At 46.0% G+C, this 6,011-nt stretch overlaps 1 long non-coding RNA gene across 1 annotated transcript; it reads left to right on the plus strand.

Moving 5' to 3' along the window:
- The first annotated feature begins 1,786 nt into the window (after window positions 1-1,786).
- LOC127535851 (uncharacterized) lies at window positions 1,787-4,062 on the plus strand. The gene is made up of 2 exons (XR_007944727.1): window positions 1,787-2,753; window positions 2,925-4,062. It is a non-coding gene; the product is annotated as an uncharacterized LOC127535851 (long non-coding RNA).
- Window positions 4,063-6,011: the final 1,949 nt, after the last annotated feature.

Raw genomic sequence — 6,011 nt, forward strand, 5'->3', positions numbered from 1 at the left:
CATAAATATTGGCGAGAATTAATTTAGTATTGAAGATGCTTCCAGTGACAATAATATATCTGCCATTAGGATCCGCCATAATATTGGATGATACAAATGGCACTGATTTATGTATTAAAATAGCAGCCCCCCGAGCTTTGCTTTGAAATGTAGAATGATTTAACTGTCCCACCCAGCCCTTACGTAATCTAAAATGATCAGTTATCTTCAAATGAGTCTCCTGCAAATATACGATTTGAGCACCCAAGTGTTGTAAGTGGTGAAGCACTTTACTCCTTTTAATAGGCTGACTCAATCCTTTGCAATTCCAACTACAAAATTTAAAAGGCTGGCTATTAATAATATAATAATAATAACAATATCTGCGATATTACCTTGTAACATAAATGAACAAAATAAAACGCTGACCTTTATCTCAAATGTGAAGACCAAGAAAAACAAAAACAAACAAAAAACTAGAACAGTTGAACTTACCCTGAACCGCTGAAGCATCTTCCCAAACAAGATGCGTGCACACCCCTTAAGACAAACCACCAGTAACCTCCTACCAATCATACGAAGTCCTAGCAGCGACAGGCTCCTATGAAGCCCAAGCAGTGACAAAAAGGAACAATTTAACAAAAATATTTGAAATGCACATGATTATAAAAAAAAAAATTAACCTGAGTTAACATTTGCAGCTGGTCAAAAAAATAGACATCTGCGTGAGCAATTGTCATGGCTGGCGTGTTGAACCCAAGCAGCAGGCACAGACGAAAGGGTGAATTAATAATGATTTAATGGAGTTCACAAAATAGACCAACAGAAAACTCTTAATAAATAAAGCAGGAGGGAAAGAAGCCGAGGAGAACTAAACTAAACTAACAAAGGGCGGACCCGAGGGCCAATATAAAACAGAACAACCCGGTCTCACGGGGATTCGTGAAACTGTGACGTAAGTTTTTGTTTCGGTTTTGTGCGCACCAACACGATGTCGTCATGTTTTTCGTGCAGCTCACCACGAACGAAACCGGCTGTGGTAATCACATCTGAAAGTGGTTTATACCGGCGGATTCATGATGATCTAAGCTGTCCATCGGCGTTTGCGGCCGCCGCTGCGGCCGCCGCAGCAGCCACCACCGCAGCTGCCACCACGGCCGCCGGACATTCTTTACATTCCTATGCAAATTCGTCGGATTCATGACGATCTAAGCTGTCCATCGGCGTTTGCGGCCGCCACCACGGCCGGATGTCCGGCGGCCGCAGCGGTGGCCGCAGCGGCCGCCACCGCGGCTGCCACCGCGGCCGCCGGACATTCTTTACATTCCTATGCAAATTCGTTGGATTCATGACGATCTAAGCTGTCCATCGGCGTTTGCGGCCGCCACCACGGCTGGATGTCTGGCGGCCGCCGTGGTGGCCGCGGCGGTGGCCGCGGCGGCGGCCGCGGCGGCGGGTTGTGCCACGAACGAAACCGGCTGTGGTAATCACATCTGAAAGTGGTTTATACCGGCGGATTCATGACGATCTAAGCTGTCCATCGGCGTTTGCCGCCGCCGAGGCCACCGCGGCCACCGCGGCCACCGCGGCCGCCACCGCAGCCGCCGATGGACAGCTTAGATCGTCATGAATCCGCCGGTATAAACCACTTTCAGATGTGATTACCACAGCCGGTTTCGTTCGTGGTGAGCTGCACGAAAAACATGACGACATTGTGTTGGTGCGCACGAAACCGAAACAAAAACTTACGTCACAGTTTCACGAATCCCCGTGAGACCGGGTTGCACTGCAAACAGTAGCTGACTTCTCCAAGTCTTTTATGGTGGCTCCCTGAGAATCAACAGTAGCCTGGAGTGTGAATAGGGTAGCTTTCAGTTCAGTTTTTATTGAAGACATCTCAGACCTTACTGTTTGGGTAACAGTATCAATCTTGGCGTCGAGTTTATCACAGATATCTTGTCTCAGACTCTCGAGCGCCCTGATAAATACCGATTCACTTAGAGATGCAGGGCTTTCAGGTCAACAGGTTACAACTGCCAGCCCAGCCCAGATTTATGGCTGTGCAAGAGAGAGAGAGGTCTTTTGTGCTCATCATGGCAAAACAAACCTCTTGTCACTGTTATTTACACCCCCCCCCCCCACACACACACACACACACACACACTTAGCATTTGGTTGTACTGATTTTGTCTATATATTTTATTAAAGGGTGGTTGCAGAAGGCTGCTGAGCTGAAGGAGGACACCAGCGTGCTTTTGTACATTAAAGAAAAAGACTGTGTGGCCCTGGAGGTGCAGTACCACAGGACCTGTTACGCACAGTACACAAAGTTTTTGTCAAGGCCTATGGAAACAAGTACTGCAACCCCAGATAAAGCGTGAGTTATTACAATGCATTAACATTTTATTACACATTGTACATTTCAAAATGAGGCACTGACAAACAACATAGTCTTTAGTTTAACTGTAGTTCCAAAAACCTATTTGATAATTTTATTCAGGAAAAAATTGACGGAATAGACAAGCTTAGATCATCTTGATTGGATTATGTAAATATGACATGGCTGCAACAGTTTACACATGGTTTGTGTGTGTGTGTGTGCGTGTGTTTTTCAGAAGTGTAACACCCTTCACTGACAGCTACAATTTCTTCTGTGAGACTGTCATCCATCAAAGGATTATAGTTGACCACGAAGTGCTGCGAATGGACAAGCTACGAAAGACATTCATGGACATAGTGAAGAATCAAGAGGGTCTTGATGCTTCAGAATACAGGTAACCAAAATATCATGTGTCTCTCTCACGGTTCTTGTAAACAAAAAAAGTAAATACTACAAGGTTGTTATTGACTTATTCTCACAAAAAAGGGTATGCGTGTATGTTTATGTAAACACACATGTGCATGCCCACACACATACTCACCTTTCCCCATATTTTTTGTTTCAGGCAGGATCTACTGAAGAGGCGGCTGACACGTGACTTCCCGCAGCTCACTTTCCACTGCCCTGCCAAGAGAAATATCAGTGAACTTGTTTTTGTTGAGAGACTGTCAGCTGATAGACTATTACAAAAGATACCTCCACAGTCAGGTACATCTACTGAGTCCACTGAGGTAAGCAAAGCTGAAAGCCAAACTGAAAGTGACAGTGAACACATGGCTAGCACAACATCTGGACAGAATACTACTGATGTCACAAGGACACTGTACAGTGCAGGCTTGATCTTAAAGAGGGTTTTCAGTGACTCTCCTGGTATGACATGCCCCTGGCCTCCCACTGCTGACAATTTAAATGTGTCTGATGCTCAATCTGTTGTGCCAGAAGAACTATATAATCTAATTGCATGGATTATAGGGGCATCAGAAGAGGCAACAGGAGTGGGTTATGTCGATATTCCAGATGATGTTAGGCTAAAAGTTCTATGTGTTTGTCAAGACATTGTTTTCCTTGCATCTAAAGGTTGAAAGCAGACACCAAAGTCATTGTGCCTTGGGCTAACTGTACGCCATTTAACAGGATCATCTGATCTTTTGTCATTGCTGAGTAGACTAGGACATTGTACTTCATGGAACACAGTACTTAGTCTAGACACTAGCCTAGCTGAACTACAACTGCTAGAAAATAGAGACAAAATCCTAAAGGGTTTCTCAAAGAAGGTGCCTACAATACTGGTGTGGGACAACATTGATTTTGGGGAGGAGACACTGTCTGGTGGTGGAACCACTCATCATACAAATGGCATTATGCTCCAAAGTTCTGTCACTGAAACTGGATCAGATCAGACAGACCGCCACTACAGAAGGCAGTTTACACATTCAAAGCACCTCCTAGCATCCCTGTAGAACACTACCAACAGATTTATGTCAGTGCCAAGCATGCGAGAATGTTTCAAAAGAAACAGAGGCCAGAGCTGTATGGGATGATGACTTTGATGAAAGTGATATTGATGAGTAATATATGCACCATGTCACCATGTACAGTTTTTCTTTTTCTTTCTTTCTTTATTTTCTATATTTGTATGTGTATTAATCGATATTTTCATATTCAGAGACACTGTCGTATTTGAATAAATGTTTTATACCATACTTGTGAATGACTCTGACCTTTTGTGCATTTATTTTTTTGGTCCTATTCCATTTTTTTTTGCCATTATTCCGATTTAGGAAGGCGTGGTAGCAATTCGGTTGATTTTCAGCCATTTATGGCCATGGTGTGCATGTTTTATTTTATATCTTTCATTACACAGTAGGTTGTGATATTTTTAATATATAACACATAAGCTTTTAGCTAAATTTACCATATATTTCATTGTGCTGGGTGCAAATCACTTAAGTTGAAGTGTTTCCTTCAAGAAATTAGCTACATTTCTCACTCTGAATTCATCTCTGAACACTAAGGCACCAATACTTGTTTCAAATGTTTGGTAGATGTGTTTATGACATTTGATAAAGATTTTGTGTTGCCAGAATTAACATAGCACTTAAAACAAGCAAAAACAGCAGCACCAGATTTTAGTTTTTTTTGGGTACTCTCATAAAGATACATTTCTGGCTGGTGACAAAGTTCGGACAAATATTCTGAGTAGAATTTTTAACCCAGAGTCAAGAAGGGTATTGTCTGTGAAAAAATGCATTGAACACGTAGATCCAGCGTAGTGGAGCAAAATTCACTTTCTAGGCACTTTTTCCATGGTCCCAATACAGCCTAAGGTGGGCGCTATTCTTTGATCGGTTTAACTTCTTGTCATATCCAGAAACATTAAGCCCGACGCTCTGTCATGAATCCACGCCAAAGAAGAATCCAACGAATCCCCAGAACCCATCTTGTCTTCCCGCTACCTGGCTGACCTGGGACATTGAGTCCACCATCCGTCAGGCCCAGCAAACTCAGCTTGACCCAGGAGGAGGTCTCCCCGGTACCCTATTCGTCCCTGATTCTGCTCGGTCAAACGTCCTCCAGTGGGCCCATTCCAGCCAGCTCTCCCGCCACCCAGCGGTCTCCAGGATGCTAGCGGTTCTTCGCTGGAGGTTCTGGTGGCCTTCCATGAACCGTGACACCTGGGAATATATTGCAGCCTGCTCCATCTGCGCCTAGAATGAGACCTCCACCCAGCCCAGTGCTGGGCTGTTGAACCCTCTGCCCATCCCTAAACAACCCTGGTCCCATATCACCCTCGATTTCGTCACCGGATTACCCCCGTCCCAAGGAAATACCACCATCCTGACCATAGTAGACCGCTTCTCCAAGGCTGACCATTTCATTCCCCTGTCCAAACTCCCTACCACCCATGAGACCGCTGACCTACTTGTAGCCCACGTCTTCCGCGCTCATGGCATCCCCGTAGACATTGTGTCCAATCGTGGACCCCAGTTTACTTCCCAGGTTTGGCAGGTGTTCTGCTCCGTGCTTGGGGCCAGGGTCAGTCTATCGTCAGGATTCCACCCTCAGAGTAATGGCCAGATGGAGCGGTTGAATCAAAAGATGGAGGCCACCCTCCAGTGTATTACATCCAAGAACCCTAGCTCCTGGAGTTCCCAGCTCCCCTGGGTGGAGTACGCTCACAACACGCTCCCCAACGTTGCTACCAGCTCATCTCCCTTCCACTGCGTCCCATGGTTACCAACCCCCTCTGTTCCCCGACCTCGAGGAGGAGATTGCAGTCCCCTCTGTGGCCGTCCATCTCCGCCAGTGTGCCCGTATCTGGCGCCAGACCCACGCCGCCCTCCTCCGGGCATCCTGCCGTATGCAAGACCAGGCCAACCACCATCGAGCCGAAGCGCCGATCTATGCTCCTGGACAACGGGGTTGGCTCAGAGCCAAGGATCTCCCTCTCAGAGTTCCTTCCAAAAAGCTGGCCCCCTGTTTTGTTGGCCCTTTTGAAATTGAAAAAAATCATCAACCCCACCGCAGTCCGCCTCAAATTACCCCAGTCCATGTGTTTTCACCCCACATTCCACGTTTCACAGGTAAAACCGGTTCAGGAGAGTCCGCTGACCCCTCCCACTCCGACCCCTCCACCCCCCATCTGCTTGAT

This window comes from Acanthochromis polyacanthus, chromosome 1 (genome assembly GCF_021347895.1).
Source record: "Acanthochromis polyacanthus isolate Apoly-LR-REF ecotype Palm Island chromosome 1, KAUST_Apoly_ChrSc, whole genome shotgun sequence".
NCBI classification, from domain to species: Eukaryota; Metazoa; Chordata; class Actinopteri; family Pomacentridae; genus Acanthochromis; species Acanthochromis polyacanthus.